The following is a 17,144-nucleotide window of genomic DNA, read 5'->3' on the forward strand; positions in this document are numbered from 1 at the left end:
GGTAACGCCCCACACTTTCTTGATCCGGTCATGAGTGAGGGTGATGTGATCAGCATCACGCCCCTGACCGCCTTTACCCCCCAGGGTTTCCCCAAGGTACCCATGTTATTCGACGCTGGGTGGGGGGTGCCGGGGCCACTTCCATCGTTAGAAAAGTTCCCGGATTTGAACCGGCCGGGGATCGAACCCGGGACCTTGAGCATGGTAGTCAGACGTGTTACCGACTGAGCCACCGCGGCCACAGGTCAATACAATGCAATACTACATTAATAGATCTTACAAGTACAAATACAAAATACATAGCCAAAAATTGTAAAAATTGGGCCTTACTTGGGTATTATGTCAAAATCGCAAAAAAAGCATAACATGAGAAGATATAAAACATTACAGCCTACTTCTAGGTGACACTAATAGTTCACCTTTTCATCAAGAGATGGCACTAGTGCTTGTAATCTCTTATGAAATTTCATAGACAAAATAGTTCATCTTTTTGTGAAGAGATGGCGCTAATGGTTTTGATTGGATACGAAATTTGATAAACATAATGGTTCATCTTTTTGTCAATAGATGGTGCTCATACTCGTGATCAGACAATATTCGATATACATAATAGTTCACCTTTTTGTCAATAGATGGTGCTCATGCTTGTAATCAGGTATGATATTTGATAGGGGGCAAAGACAGTATATTCCCCTTTGTAGATAAGATTTAGCATAGTGTGGAGGCAAAAACTGAAGGGGGGGCAACTGCTCTTCTTGCCCGCCCCCCCTCCAATCGTCACCACTGCCTCTTACTATTGGATTTAAAATTATAGATACTCGAGTTTGGACTCCAATTACCGGTGCACACCAAAGCTTTCACCAGCTTTCTCCCTTATTGCACAACACTAGAACAACCTTGAGTTCTGACGTCAAATGAGGAATGCGTTTGTTAGGTTTGGTTCTGTTAACATAAATTCACTGAAAATTTAGTATTTATGCTGAGAGAACTAAACTTAACAAGCCAAACCTAACAACTAACTCTCTCTGTGGACAACCATGTAATTTACAGCTGCTAATTTTCCACTTTGGTTCTTTTTACCCTTTTATTATATTTTACTGTAATTTACAATGTGCTTTTAACTTCTTTGCCCACTCCTGAGGGAAGAAACATAGCTTTTGAACATTTGAGGCTACAATTTATTAGGTGCGTGTCTGAATGGATGATACTCAACTTGATGTCATCATGCAGTGCAATGTGAGAAGAAGTATGCATAAATGTTCAGCAGATTCACACGTGTTAAGGAAAGCATACGAGAAGCCTTTTTTAGTGAGAAATTTGCAGTATTTTATAAGTACACATTCCTCATATGATCATGATAATCATACCTTCAATCATTTCTGCAAAGACCACATCTTTGCATCATTAGAGGATTTAGTGCACATTCTATCCTTTTGATCTTATATAATTGTATTTATTACAATTTTTTTTTTTTTTTTTTTTTTGCACAAACGTTGAATTAAATCGACCTTGTCTAAGTACTCTGCATTATGAGGATGATTAACATAGAGGCATATAAAATTCTTTGGAGCTAAAAATGTAATTTGGATTTAGGTAGAAATCCTTTGTTTCTTCCATCTACAGGAGCAATGTGCCTTTTGAAAAGAGGTTATAGTTATCCATCACAAAATACACATGTGGCAACCTGTCCTCATGTCCCAGGGATGATTTTCATTCAGTAACCAAGGACTATAAGTAAGCATTTTAAGTGCAAATATCATTATTTGAGGTCAACTGTTTAAAGTTATGTAAGGGTTGTTTGATAAATAGTGGACTGGGCCTGTGGTTTCGGTGTATGTAGAAATAAGGAAAAAACGATTGTCTTTATTGATACACTTGTCTATTCCACATGTTACATGCACATTGTTTAGTTATCTGTTTTATTTGAAGGTAGACGTTCGACCCTCAAACGTGAATGAGTGCAAGGATGGATTCCTCCAGATATATGCAACGGTGTGTGATTCAGTTACTGTGTCCTGAAGGTGTGCAGCAAACAGAATGTTCGATGGTTAAATGCAGTGTACGGGGTCAAAGCTTTGCTCTGTTACAGGCCAAACATGCTGGAGCACTCCTACATAAACTAGCTGACACTTATGTGGATGCAAAGATGAAAGAATTGGTAATATTTGGATGAGTTTCAAATCAAACATATGTTTAAGAAATTGAAGACATTTCTTGATTTGTGTTATCACGCATGCATGTGTGCACACACACAAAGGAAATGGGTTAATGAATTAAGGCTATGAGGAACAGTTTCGTACCATTCGGACATGTATTTCATCATCATCATCCTCCTCCTCTGCCGTTTCCTGCCTCTAGCTGGGTTGGCATAGAAGTCGAGCCTCTCCATTTTTTTCCTGGTCTTCCACCACTCCTCTCTTTCCACAGTGTTCCAATCTAGTCCTCTTCTCCTAACACTCTCTGCTATCTGCTCTTTCCACCAACATCTTGATCTCCACCTTGGCCTTATTCCCACTCCTTGTGCATTGTAAGCTCTTACCTACTTTAACATATTTACATATGGAGACTTTTCATTTCCTGTCGTATTGGCTGCAAACATAAAGCGACTGCACCCTCCAGAAGGCCAGGGTCAAGAGGCTCGGCAACGCAGCACAGCTGATCCGTGTTGGGAGGAAGAGGACAGAGCCCAAGTTCCTTTAGTTTTATTGCGATTTCATCATGCTACGAATGCAATTTTTAGATTGTTCGATTTCGATCTATGTCTGATAACACATACTGTGGAGTTTTAGCGATCACTTAATATTTTGTTCAATGTATGTTTTCGTGGTTAGGGTAGGCAGGTAAGGTTTGGTTCTCTTAGCATTAAAGAAAAGTCCCTAAATGCATTCTACTAAGGTTCCGATTTACTTCTAAATTGATTCCAACTAGTCTATGATACTTACAGTCGATTGTCAACGAAAAAAACATTGTCCATGGGAAGCACGCATGCTTGCGTATGGTAATTTTTAAGTTATTTTTTTGACTAAATTAATTTTTTTTGTGGAATCCAAACAGTGCACATTACTTTAAGGAAGGTTCAAATTTTGTATGACAATCATTTCCAAAATTCTATGATAGTTAGTCTCTCTGCTAGGAGAATTTGAAAAAAATCATAACACAATCGGAACTGTTACCGAGGACAGTTCGCCTTTCTCCCCACAGACTTGAGCTTGAGGACAGTTCGCCTTTCTCCCCACAGACTTGAGCTTGAGGACAGTTCGCCTTTCTCCCCACAGACTTGAGCTTGAGGACAGTTCGCCTTTCTCCCCACAGACTTGAGCTTGAGGACAGTTCGCCTTTCTCCCCACAGACTTGAGCTTGAGGACAGTTCGCCTTTCTCCCCACAGACTTGAGACTTACGCAGTTCTTGCATGGCCACTGTCCTTCCTTTTTCACAAAAAAAACAAAAAGGTCCTGCGCAAGTGTTCCCCTGCCTGCTTCGTCTTTGGCAAGGATGTTGGAAAAACCTCGTCCATGCTGGCTACAAGTGTTGCTAACTTCCAGAATTATCTATATAGAAATACAAATACAAATCTTAACCCAATCAAAAGCATGTGAATAGTGATTGTAAGCTCTCAGGAGTGTAATTGTAATGCTAAAAGCACTAAACTTGACCACCATAACCTGTTAATATAAAATCTATAAGAACAGGATGGACAGTTATGTACAAAACATCAGTGGCATAGCATGGGCATTTCGGGTGGGAACGCAAGTCCGAAGGAAGGGTCGGCCCTTTTTTGCTTAATAATTTACTTATGGAATTAGTCGCCACAGGTATTTTATTTGCCTGAAGTCAGCTGGGTTTTCAATAAAGCATTATCATCCATACATGTTTTTGCTAGAAAATAAGATGCTTCACTATGCAACAAATGTTATGAACTGTGGTGTTTTATACCTTTCTGCATGATGCAAATCATTATAAAACCTACCTGCATCACAAGCACCTCTGCACAACAGTAGACGTTATTGTTGTGGATGATCCAACTACTGATTGATTTGGTTTATTTTACTTCGCTTTTCTACCACTTTTGGCTAATCGCGAATATGAATATGAGTGATGATATTGATGAAGGGACACTGACAAAGAACACCCGTGCTCACGCCGGGATTCGAATCAGGGGCCTCTGTCGACTTGGCACACTGTTGAAGACACTCTGAGTCCTGACACGGAGGTGAGCAGATGATCCAACTATCGTACACTCTACTAACATAACAGTGCCAACTAGTAATTCAGACCACTGTTTATTACGTCTTGAGAATGCTGATAAACATTTTAAAATAATTTTGTCCAGAGACAATTCGATGTTAAGAGTTTTCAAATGAATGCTAAACATTTCCATTGACACAATATTAAGCAGTTACATAATAACGAAAAAATAATAAACCGCAAAACTATTATTTTTTTTTAATTCAGTGGTAGAGCAGCCACTGGCTGAACTTCTACCACGAGGACTTCACCAACTTATTTCACAAAAAACTGTGTTGATCTTTTAGTTTTTAATGCACATCGCTGTTCGTGCGATAAATTATACAATGCAGTGGCCATTAAGAAGTGCTATATTTCAGTTTGGTAAAGTTACGTCAGTCCATATTGCATATTGTAGCAACACTGCACGAGTGGCACGAGCGCGAAGAACCGGGTAGGAATTCTACCGCTGTCGTCTGCTTCAGAAGGCAGGAAGGGTCACTTGAACCAATCACGTAGTCCTCTGCTCCATACGCTGGCGTAAGAGAGACCATTTGGCTGCGTGCTTTAGAGATCCAAGCTTTCCCTCCAGAAAGGCAGCAAGTCAGGGGGTGCTATTCCGGCTTCCCGCGCTACGGCGGCACGTGAAGGTCTTCTGCTAGAGTGACGTCAAAAAGGGGACCCCTCAGCTGCGGGCCGCTTAATAACATGTAAAATCATACAAGTTTATCGCCTCATAGAGGCGATTGTAACTCTTGAGAAGCAATGTTTATAACATGTAGTTCTTCTTCACTGCTTTCCCGTACCTTCTCAAGTTAACTGAGGATGGCAAACGAACAAATTCATGCTGAATTTAGCAAAAAGGGAATCCATGTCTTTGGTTCTTTAACACTATTTGTCTACACTTCTACATGCAGCAAATAAAGTTGGTTGATTGGTTGATTTGGTGTTTTAAGTCCACTTTATGCACAGTAAGGCTAATCGGGACTGGACCTACAGGTTAAAGTGGAATCCGAACCACCATGTGCCTTCACCGGGTATCGACCCCGGGACCCCTTGATTGCGAGACATAGCAATGAAGTTAAATGATTATTAGATGAGAGTCTCATCTTGAGACGAGCACAATAGATAGAACACCCGAAAAATCATAAAGTGAAACAATTTGAAATGCCTGTGTGTGCTGGAGGGGGGTGGGAGTAGAGTCTCGTGCGCATATTTTCATGCAAATAGTTTACTAACTTAATTAATTATAGCATGGACATAACTGCAACAGGATCAAGAGAGTAAAATTGAACGGAAAGGATTAAGTAAGTCCCTCTACATGTATATAACGGGACGGGTCTCCATGACAGCATAACGCTTTAGGAAGCCAGAGGCCCCAGTTTGAACCATAGTAACGCATATAGCAATGTTTGTATCATTCTCCACTCATTAGTTCATCATTCATTCTCATAGTAGCGATCAACGCAGTAGAAATTCGTCTTTAAATGAACGACACATACATACATATTGATTTATTATTATTTCGTTTTTCTGCTACTTCTGGCTAATCGCGAAGATGAGGATGAATCGTGATAAGATGAGGCGGATGAAGGGACAATCATAAACATGTAAGGACAACACAATACGAGCCCCACCGAGGATTATAATGGCCACGAGTCCAGACGCCAGAGCCTCGCTAGTCATTAGTATGTAAAATGCAGTCCAGGGTATACTACGTGGAAATTAATACAATTGGGCACTCAGGAGATATATATATATATATATATATATATATATATATATTGTGTGTGTGTAACGACCCTATGTTTAGGCTTTTTTGTAGTCTTTGGGTCCTGTAGAGTTGCATCCACGGGAAGCTCCAAAATTTCGATGTTGTGTATGTGTCAGTAAAACTATTATTATTATGAAGTTACAGTTACGCAATAATAAACTTCTAAGCCGTACGAATGCAAATATTGCCATCAGTTTCAATAATACGAATGTCTATAACAGTATCCTTCTTATTTAATTTTTATTTAACACGTAGTGTTTTTTTTTTTTGATACGGAAGAAACATGCATCAAATTATATCAATATATTGTACATATATTCAGGTAGTGTTGTATTTTAAAAATTTCCAGCAGTAGGATTTCAGCAACTTCTTTGCAGGGGCGACTTATTGTTGACAAGAATTAATTGAAGTTACTGCTGCATAACATAATAAGTACGAGTATATTGCAAAATCATAGAGAAAATGCAGTGGGTGGAGGATGTCTATGCAATTTATCTTAGTGGGGGAATTTTCTTTAAGAGGAGTTTCTTAACTAGAGAGATAACATTCCAAAACCTTTCCCTCTTTGAGCACTGCTTCCTCTCCTGTGAAAAAATCTTGCGGGCGTCCTTGTCAAATTGCGGCATTACAAGGCAAATATTTTTTTCTTATTTTTGGGTTGCTTTCCTGTAACTTTTACCTAATTGGAAAGCGAGGATGAGTAATGAATAGATTAAATAGATGGACACCCGCAAAGGGACACAATGTCCAGGCGGGACTCGAGCCTTAAACCTTCGCTGGGTAGCGAGATCGTTACTGAACCAATTAACGTTCTCATCTAATTCTATTTTGAGGGCCTCCCAGATGGCGTAATGGTGGCGTCATCACCTTATAATCGAGGGTTCGGTACCCGGTGGAGGCACGTAGTGGTTCGGATCCCACTTTAAACTGTAGATACAGTCCCAATTAGCCTCAATGTGCATAAACTGGACTTAAATTGCCAATTCAATCAATCTGTTTTATTATTTCACGTCGCTTTTTGACATATAAAGCAAACTAGGGCAATGAAATGAAAATGAAAGATGAAATAGATAAGACACACAATGATACTCACCCATGCCTCAACCAAGGTTCGCTTCTGAGTTCATAGAGCGTTAGGCTAGCGATTCCTCCAGGTAAGGGATAGACGATAGACGATTTGACGTACACCGAGGGGGTTCATACCTGCAGTTAGGAACATTCAAATGGAAAGTAATTGCTTCCAGTTTCAGCTTTAATTGTTTGGTATAAGCCAACTTCGAGGCACAGATTTCTCCCAGATGTCAGAAAAATCTGCAGGTCCAGTAGTAGCGATCAGGTATTCGTTTGCAGAAGTGTTTGTGCTGTTTGTCTTGAATATTAAAGCGAGTAATTTTAGGTCGTATTACGTGTATTCGGTCTGTACCATGAATAAGCGTGCCAAAGGTAAACATTCTTGTGCTGTTGCAGAGTGTACCAATTGGGGCTTTAAGGAATCTGGCACCACATCTATTTTGAGGGCCTCCCCGATGGCGTAGTGGTGGTGTCATCGCCTTATAATCGAGGGATTCCGGGTTTGGTACCCAGTGGAGGCACGTAGTGGTTCGGATATGGGAAAAGTTATTCAATTTGAGATTGTGTTTGCATCCTTCCATGGGCCAACTGTTCCCAAGCAACATAAAGTTATGGACACTCTAAAGACAGTACTTCAGTCAAAATTTCCTGAAGTTAACGGAAAGATTATTTCCCTGTATGTCAGAATAAGATCTTTTATTAGAATTCGACATTTGAATAAACTAATGAAACTCAAGTCCATGGAAGCAAGTGCAGCGAGAAAAAGACAACAGTGGGTAGCATCGTCTTCAAAATCATAAGTCTAAGGAAGGGTAAGTTGTAATGAATTTTTATTCTTACTGATATTTATTTCCGACTCTGCCTCCACCGTATAGTGATTAAGAAGTCACATTGCTAAACCAAGACAGAGGCCAGGCCTATTGTTCATGTATTTGTTATTTGACGTCGCTTTTTTTACCACTTTTGGTTAATCGCAGCGATGAGTGTTGATCACATAAAATTGATGAAAGGGCAGGCACAAAGAACATCAATGCCCACGACGTGACTCCAAGTCGGGAACTTCAGTGGTGGGATTCAAAGTCGAACACGCGGTTGACCAGATTCGCCATCGAGCTGGCACAAGATTCTTTGAATTTATTAAGGGATTACGCTTTCCCACAACATTGCATTTTGTCCATTTATTATTTATTTATTAATTTCTAAAAAACATATTTTGATGTTATGGTTTTTTAAACAGAAATCAGCTTAGGTAGAATATTTCTGCAATTTTACCATAGTGTAAACATAAATGTAAGCGATAGCATGTGTGCATCACTAGTTAAAGATTTTCACATCTACCAAAAAAAAAAATTATCCAAAACCCATTTCCACCTCACTCAAGGATTATGTTAATTCAATTCAAATTGTACGTGGGTTCAGTGCCATGAATCTAACCTTTACTGAACAGAATGAGATTGGTTCATAGAATGTATCGCCGAAAATCAATTTCGCTGATATCCCGTTGTCGCTGTTCTATTTTCATTAGATACGAGCTCCAATTACCATTTTAATCCTTCGTTTTAAAAGTTATTCAAACACAAAAATAGTTATTGGGGGTCATTTTAAAGGTTCTTTTTTTACTTCATTACTGTCTTCATTTGATTTTTTTATTTTCTAAAAATTTCGGCGGGCTGCAGCCCCTTAAGCCCCCCCCCCCCTGCATACACCAGTGCTTGCCACACTCATCTAGCCTACGCTCCCATCAAATTTATCATTTCATCATTCATTTTTATTGTTGCGGTTACCCTAAATACGTAGAAAAGCGACGTCATATAACAACAGCGACAGCGACATCCTATGTATACTAGATATATAAATTATAATAAACTAATTATTAATAACAAACATCTGTGAAAATTTGAAGGTATGAAGGATAATAAGTATTGGTGTCGTAGCGAAATATTTAATACGTAAAATTGTATTTATTTACCCATACGCAACTTCAGATTTCATTGTAGGGGCGATATAAGAGGATAGTCGTGATTACTTTCTGTTTGATTTGTATAACGCCATTTATTGTAATTGCGTGCTGTAAACTTCTTCATATTATTGCCTAGGGCTTATTCCTTGCGTTTTGCTTATTATTCTGCTGCAAATGGTTAATAGAACCAAGATATGGACAATTAAAAATGAAAATATTTCCCGTAAGCTTCCATTGCTACGCGAGCCTCGCTACTTGACAGATCCCCTTCGTCACGTCAGAGCTCGTTGCGGCTTCTGGCCAATGGGAGAGCTCCGTGTCTCGGAATGCTCTTCCTAAAATACTTCTATATTCCTTGGCAGCAAGGAATATAGGGTCCAGTACGCAGAACCTGCTCGGCGTCCGGCCAGGAAAGGCATTGAAAAAAAAATGCTAGAACGAGTGTTGTTAGTGGAGCGTTGCAAGCGGATCGCAAAAAATAGCTATTATAATGCCATGAAAGTCAGACATATATGAAATTTGTCAAGATTTACTTCATATTGACAGCATTTACGCATTTTTGAAATTTTAAATCGGGGGAACGCCGGGCGTACGGGCGTACGGGCATACTATAACGCTACGCCACTGCAAAACATGTGTATCATAATATCAGAATTGCCAACAGAACTGGGGCCATAATTTTTAATATTCACTTCTTTTTACCCCACACTACAGTGTAAGAGGTAACAGTGTAAGAAATGAAAACAATGTAAGAAATACAAATTGGATATTGCAATATGAATCTAATTCCTGTAATTTCCTGATAATACAAATGTAAAATACCGGTAGTTCATGTTCTCCCTCCTGAATTAAAAAAAGCTTTGAGATGTCGACAATTTGCCATCATGTTTACAACAAACATAATTTATTTATTTATTTATTTAAAGTTTCAGATACAGTACTGAAAGACCATTTTATACTGAAACTGTAGCAACAGCAACAAAATAAGACAATACAAGATGGCAGAGGAGAATGAAAAGAAATGTTACACGTACATTCTTTGCGATTGTTGGAAACTGTGTTCTGACAAGAAAATATCAATATTTACAGGCAGGCTATTATATAAGTGGGGGAGTAAAGTAGAGACCGCTGTAGGAGGGAGAGCCTTTTAGAAGGAATGTGAAAGAGCTTTACGTTGTGGGTTGGACATGTGGGGACTCTTAGATGAAATTGGTTGATTAGGAATTCAGTTTTTATTTTGCTGTTGATGATTTTATGCAAAAAAAAGTTTCATGTCTGCTAGTTCGTGACAAGTGTGTGGTGACTGGATATTCAAATTAGATATAATATCTGTTTTATTGAGGTGTCTGAGAGAAGTTATTCTATGGCAAGAAATGGCGAGGAAAAATTTGAGGACAGAATCAATCCTGGAAAAATTAGTTTTAGAAGCTATGGTCCAGATGGGAGAACAGTATTCACGAATGGGGGAGATACAGGATTTGAAAAATACTGGGTCTTGGATTTCAGGGAACCTATACTGAAGTTTAGTTTTTTTTGTGGATGATAACACCAAGATCTTTTTGAGAGGAATCCTTTTTGATGGGACTGTTTTCGAGAATTGCACAGTTGCTAAAAATCCCAACCTGATATGTGCCGTTAGACACCCAATCCTATACAACTTTTGACAGCTACTTTGAAACATTGTCCCATATGTTACATTTGTCTGAGTGTCACACAGACAATTGACATAAAAAAAGCTACCTGAGAATTATCAACTCCTTATACAGAGTGTCTACCAGTCAAGAAATGAACAGGTTTGTCAAGAAATTATTAATATTTTTTACAGTATATTGAATTTATATTGTTATGTACCTGTACTGGGATTCGATAAAATTGAATATTGGGAAGTCTAAAATTATGTTGTTCACTATGTCTCTTAAAAATTACATTTTTGTATGGGTGAATTGTTGTAAAAATATTAAATAAAGTAATGTGGTCATCCAGGATGAAGTCTGAAGCATTAATTTTTACATGCATTGGAAAGTCTAAATCTCTTGTTAAAGTACAGCTTCAGTTTTCATCTTAACCGGCCTTGTGGTAGGGGTTTTCATTGAATAAAAATATCTATTTTCTTAATTTCCAACTATACCTAAGTAGGGGGTTATTAAATAAATCTTTTAAAAAGAGGGGGGGAAGGTGGAGAAAAAGGAAAAAAGGTCAAGAATTTTGGTAAACACCCTGTTATACTTTTAACATTGAAATATTGCTTGGTCCATAGAAGAAATAAATATAGTAATAATAGATATTGTGTTACCTAATACTACATACAAGCAAAGTGATCATGATGATTGATGTCAGCTTTCCTATTTATGAAACACACTAAAAACAGCATGAAGAAGCCCTAGATTATGTAGATGAAATGTCTGACAAGTGTGTTTTATCAGTGGAAAAGTCAAGACCAAGCAAACCAATATAATCTCAGTTTAGGAGTTTTTCCTGATGCATTGCATTCTTGTATACTTAACTATTATGAGTCCATGATTTTTTCTTTCAGGAATGTGTGAAAAGATTATGCTAGGAGAAGATATCCCCAAGAATTTAGGAAACCTATCAAAATTTGATTGTTATCCAAGGCTAGAAAGCAGTGATGAGGATGCAGATGAATTGAATGGCTTGGCCCACTCGTTTGATATTCAATCGGGTATGGTGTTAAGTACTTCTTGTAGAAGTAAGTCGACGAGCACGTCTCCTTAGTTACAGTCTTTGAGACAATTCAGAACCTTTCTTGTTTCCAAATTTGTGCAGTGTATATTACTTTCCAGCTATGTAGGAACCCAAAAATGACCCACTGCACTGGCAAATATATATATATATTTTTCGCTTGCCAGGATCTAGGAATGAAAATATTTTCCACCCCTCACTTAACCAGCTTCTTGCTAGGATATATTCTACAGAGTGTCTCAGTTAAAAGTAGCCCTGCTCTGATCAATCGTTGCATGCTAAGGATCATGAAAAGAAATGAAGTGTGTGAACTGATGACCTTGAGTACCCACCACGGTTCACGTTACAATGGACTATCCCATTTTACTAGTGCAATATAGCCGTCATTTGCCTCATAGACAAATGTCTTTGAGCCGGGCTACTTTTAACTGGGACACCAGTATGTCAAACTATACAGGGTGTACAGAAACTATAGGGACAAACTTCAGGAGGTGATTTCTGACAGGTAAAGGAACAAAAAAGTCCATATCAACACATGTCCGGAAATGGACGGTAAGCGTGCAATAAAGCAATTAGTGCCAGAAGGGCGGATAAACACTAATAATGAAGGAGACAGTAAACACTTACCACACGAAAAGATAATATGATATTTCGCGACCTATGTATCCATATTATTATTATTTATTAGTTCAGCACAGGACACATATCCCAATTATGTTGAACATAATATACTATACATCGAAAAAAAAAGAAAAAAATGTAAAATGAACATTATATACACAATATTTACACTAATTTATGCATTTGTTGGTGTGAGTATTTTATTCTTCAGCATTAAATGAATCTGTGAATACATCAAATTCTAAAGTTTTTAGTAGTCCTGCATTCACACTTCAGGTGAAACCTCTGCACATTGACTCTTGACCTCTCTGTGTGGAACAGTTTTCGTTGTCGTGCACTGTGGTGGTTTGCATTAAAGGTTATAGTTTGGAACACTGACAGTCATGTTTAATCAATTTCTGTAGGAAATTGACGTCACTGTCAACTCTTCTGTTAAATAAAATGTCCAAACCAAATTGTTTACTTAACGTTTTGTAGTCCTTTTTGTGATAAACAATATTCACCTAAATACATAGCCATTTAACATTATTGCATATTACACAATACATATAATTTGCTTTCTACCTGTCTATTTTAAACATTAAACTTGAGAAAATGTTCCTTGTGTTATTTCAGCTGAGGAGAAAGCTGAACTGTTTGCAAGGAAGAACTTCAAGCAAGACAAGGAAAATAAAGCTCCAAAGACGAGAAGAAGCTCATTGCTCTCTGAACAAATAGAAAAGTGCCCTTAACTTCCACAATACCCTTTCCTGGAATATGCCAAATATGATGGTTCTGTAAGTATATGTTCGGCTAAGAAATACATTGTAGTTGTATGTGTGTTCTAATACTTTTGATAATGTTGAATACTGGATGCAGAGAAGTGTATTCAGTGATGCTTTTCTGGAGTTTGATCATTTTGCAGGATCTGGAAAAATACACCATGGTACTTTCGGGAAGTATAATTATTAAAAAAGTGTTTTTATAGGGGGTGGAGTTAGAGCCCATACTTTCTTGATCACGGCTGAAGGTGGGGTGATGTGATCAGCAGCACACCCCTGGCTGCCTTTACTCCCCAAAGTTTCCTCCAGGTACCCATGCTGGGTGGACACCAGAGCCCCTTGAACAGGTGGAAAAAATCCCATCTTCCCCATTGGTGGATCGAAGCTGGGTCTCTCGCATGGTAGTCAGATGTCCTAACGACTGAGGTACAACATCTCAATAATAATTAACTATCCTAGAAATTATGGAAAATTTGAAATTTCCATTAATTTTGCACCGGCATTGTGTGGAAAATGGATTTTGTAATTAAATGACAGCTATTTTAATATTTGACATTAATTGTCTCAATATTTTAAAACAAAAACTGATAAATTCATATATGGTAATTGCAGTGACGTACTTGTGTATAATATTAATCAGTATTTTGAACATCAATTAATTGTTACAATAATCAAGCATCGGTACTGACATTATTGAGAATTGGCAATAGCATCTGCGATGGTTCACAGCCCTAAGTGTGGCAGATTACTGAGAATTTACATAAGACTGATTTTAATACTTTATTAAATGTAATGTTACTACTGTACAGGGTAATGTATTTTTAAAGAGGTAAAAATACAAGACACACCGGATAACAGTGAAAGAAACGCCAAATGGCATTCTCCAACAATTTGTCTGTACTTGTCAAGACACCCTCTACAGAAAAGAAGAGATGAACACAAGCAGCATGCATGCAAAGGCATAGGTCAAAAATAGCTGAACATGCATGGAGTGAATCACATAGAATTCAGTGGAGCAACGTAACAGTTCTACACAAAGAACCAAATTGGAAACTAAGGAAAATCAAGAAGCAGCCTTCGTAGCAATGGTCCAATAGCCCTATGAGTAATCCCAGTATAGAATTCGATCAAATATGGTTCCCCCTCCTAAAAAGTTATAAATAGTAGCAAAAATTAGTACAGAATTCTTCAGGCTGCCGTGGAGTAGCTGGTTAGAGCTCAGGATTTGTAGTAAAAATACCAGGTCTGTCGTAGGTTCGATTACCACCACCGGCAAAATAAATTTCACCTGAAGACGAGACAAGAGGTGCTCTCTTGAAAGTAATGTTAGAATAAGAATAATTTAAAGCACTAGACAATGGATGATGTCCAATTAATGTTGCTAATTGTCTCAGCTGCTTGAGCTGGTATGATTGAGTAAAGCATTGTGTATCCCACCATGATACAAACTCAAAATAACTATATTTATTAACCTTACCCTATAGTTAAGTTTGCTTATAGTTATATTTTCATTTGAAGAGATGTTTTTCACGTAACATGAACAATTTAAGGTTTTAAATTTTCCTGTTAACTCATCTAGATTATATCTACACCCCAATCTGCACAGCCTCAGTGTCTGATAGATTTGTCTTTATATATTCTTTATATATTCTAAAGTAATAAACATCGAAGGTTGGTTGCTAATTGTAAAACATTTATTTATCCTGTAACGTACAGTTGCACCTGGGATCAGATGAGGCGAGTTGGAAGTTCGTTCAGTGATGCATTGATGTATTTATCTCATAGGACATGCAATTTGGAAGTTCGTTCAGTGATGCATTGATGGATGCATTTATCTCGTAGGACATCTCTCTTCACTCTGAAAGGGAAAACTTTAAATTATTTTCAATGCAAAATGCAAGCAGAAAGAAATACTCTCTAATCAAGTATATAGGCTTCTAGTTTAAAGTTATACTGTACAGATCTTGTGTTTATAGTCAGAAACTGCAGGATTTTTAACCAAATTACATGGTGTTCGGTATCTGCTATCTCTTTATATGGAACCATGTTCTTCTAATTTGTTACACTTTGTGAGAACCTGAAATTTGTTGACTGAAATACTGCAAGATGGAATTTTATTTGAGTGATCAAGCTTCACATACAAAATGCTTGTGTAAACTAAATACTAATTTTACCCTACAAAATAACTGAAGCTTGCATTTGAATTCTTAATCAGCATTGAATGTGACTACTTCTACAAAAATAGTATTGAATAGTATTTCTCTGTTCAAATCAATGTGGGGTGAAGGGGTATTTCCCCACAAAATCTTGCACTTAAATATTCCCCATAAAACATTTCCGGGAGGGATTTTTGTTGTAACAACAATAGAAGCAATTAATTTTGACTTCAAATATATTTTACTGAAGATATTATTCAAAATACACACAAAGAACTAAGGATAATAGCTGTCTCTGTGAGTGTGCAATGTTTTCTCTCTTTCAATACATATACATATGTATGCAAGACATATACAAATATTAAATCTAGATTTATTAGATTCTTATGTACGTTAATAGAAAGCAGAAAGTAAACAAAATCTCATTCATAATAAAGCAATTACAAATGTTTTGTGATTTATTGACATTTTTAACCAGTTGCTACTTTATGCACATCTCATAGAATATATATTTAACAGTGATTTACTTTTATATGTAACAACATAATCAATATATATATTCTATCACGTAATAATTCATTAAGATCTTCCTCCCCCAACCAGCTTTTAATGATTTTAGAATTTAGTTCAAACTGTTTTACTTTTTTCAAGAGATACACATTTTCCATGTATACTATACCAAACATTAATTTTTAAAAAGAACTTACATGTGTATGCTGCACTCCTCGGTCCTGGATAACTGCATAATTTGCGGAAGATCCCTGTCCTATTTTTTTTTCCTTTGTTTCCCTTTTTTTTTTTTTTTTTTTCAAAGGGCCATCTCCCGCGGAACTGGAGTTTCACTATCTATTGGGTTTATCAGCCTTAGATGTTCCCTCCCTGGCTCTTTGAGCCTCCCTCCCCATGACCTAAGTGCCTCCTGGGCCCTTTAAGGCCCAACTTGGCCCTTTAGTCCCCTCTGGGCCCTTTCAGGGATCCCTAGGCCCCTGAGACCCCTTTGAGCCCCCAATTTCCCCTAGGGGGAAAACCAAGCATGCAGAGGAGATCCTGGCCAATGGGGGAGCCCAGGTCGGAGGGAGACGTGGGGTACCTCCATGCCTTCCGCCCTCCTTCCCTCCTAATCCCCCCTCCACGTGGGAATGAGTCCTTCCGAGTTCCCGGGTGACGTGCAAGAGAGGCGTGCCCGGTACCCAACAATCCGTAGTGAGCGCCGAAAGGGACAAGAGAGGCACATACGCACACACAGGCACACACACATACACACAAACACATACATACACAAAAAAAAGTTATTAGCTAATTACGAAGTGGGAATTGGAGGGTGAACTACATTTCTCTTACTTTAACGGTGACTCCAGCTGCCATACAGCAGCCAGAGAACACCCTTACTAGCTATGGGGTCTCCAGTCGCCTCTAAGCATCCGGAGACCCCCCTTATGCTCTATGTGGTGGCTCCAGCTGCCATACAGCAGCCGGAGACCACCCTTATTCACTATGGGGTCTCCAGCCGCCTCTAAGCAGCCGGAGACCCCCTTTATACTCTATGTAGTGGCTCCAGCCGCCATACAGCAGCCGGAGACCACTCTTACTATCTATAGAGTCTCCAGCCGCCTCTAAGCAGCCGGAGACCCCCCTTATACTCCTAAAGTAAGCATAAAAACCCATATTCTACCTCAGAAATAGCGGTAGCACAGAAACTCTCTGGTGTGTGGAGATAGTTTAGTGTAACAGCATGTTTAGACCCAGCCTCTTAGCCATTCCCACTTGTCTCTCGATGCCAGTGCTATCCCTAACCAAGAAGAGATGCTGGAAACTATCAACGCTGGAGGCCATGGACGCCTGCAGGAGGGCAATACCCATCCACACTTTGGACTGA

At 38.4% G+C, this 17,144-nt stretch overlaps 1 long non-coding RNA gene across 1 annotated transcript in view; it reads left to right on the top strand.

The window, feature by feature from the left end:
* The first annotated feature begins 638 nt into the window (after nt 1–638).
* Nucleotides 639–17,144, top strand: part of LOC146005184 (uncharacterized) — a 34,014-nt gene continuing 17,508 nt past the window's right edge. The window contains exons 1-4 of the long non-coding RNA XR_014443989.1: nt 639–655; nt 1,930–1,992; nt 11,564–11,737; nt 12,967–13,127. This is a non-coding gene — a long non-coding RNA (uncharacterized LOC146005184). The remainder of the gene's footprint in view (nt 656–1,929; nt 1,993–11,563; nt 11,738–12,966; nt 13,128–17,144) is intronic.

This window comes from Lepisma saccharinum, chromosome 23 (assembly GCF_977018435.1).
Source record: "Lepisma saccharinum chromosome 23, izLepSacc3.1, whole genome shotgun sequence".
NCBI classification, from domain to species: Eukaryota; Metazoa; Arthropoda; class Insecta; order Zygentoma; family Lepismatidae; genus Lepisma; species Lepisma saccharinum.